We start from the raw sequence: 611 nt of genomic DNA on the forward strand, positions 1-611 counted from the left end.
CATTTGTGGGAATACGGAGTGGAGGAGGTGATTGTGCTATTACCTTTAACTGCTTGACAGCGTCGGTCTGAGCAGGGCCCCATAGAGGGTACTGTTTTTTGAGCATGCATGACAGCTGGCTGGTTTGAATTGCAACTTTTGGGATAAAATCACGGACATAATTAACAATCCCGAGGAATTGTTTGTATCTGCTTCCTGTTGAGACGTGTGTCCGGAAACTTTAATAATTCGATTGCAATATGTGGACCAAGTTGATACTGGCCGTCTTTAATCACATGCCAAGAAAGTCAATTGATTCCTTTCCTATGCTGCTTTTCTTTTCGGAAAGCATGATGCCATGTGCCTACACAATGTGAAAGAAATCCAAAAGGCGCTTCTGGTGGCAAATTGGTCAGAAGAAAATAACAAAATATCATCAATGTAAACCAATGCATGATGGAGAATAGGACTAAATATTTTTGTCATGGCTTTTTGAAATAAGGAGGGAGCGACTTTAAAACCAAAAGGCATAACCGTCCATTGGTAATGGGCATCAGGAATGCATAATGCAGTTTTGTGTCAGTCACATGGTGACATACCAAGTTGCCAAAAACCAGCTTTTAAATCACACT

Source organism: Citrus clementina, unplaced genomic scaffold (genome assembly GCF_000493195.1).
Source record: "Citrus clementina cultivar Clemenules unplaced genomic scaffold, Citrus_clementina_v1.0 scaffold_2, whole genome shotgun sequence".
NCBI lineage: Eukaryota > Viridiplantae > Streptophyta > Magnoliopsida > Sapindales > Rutaceae > Citrus > Citrus x clementina.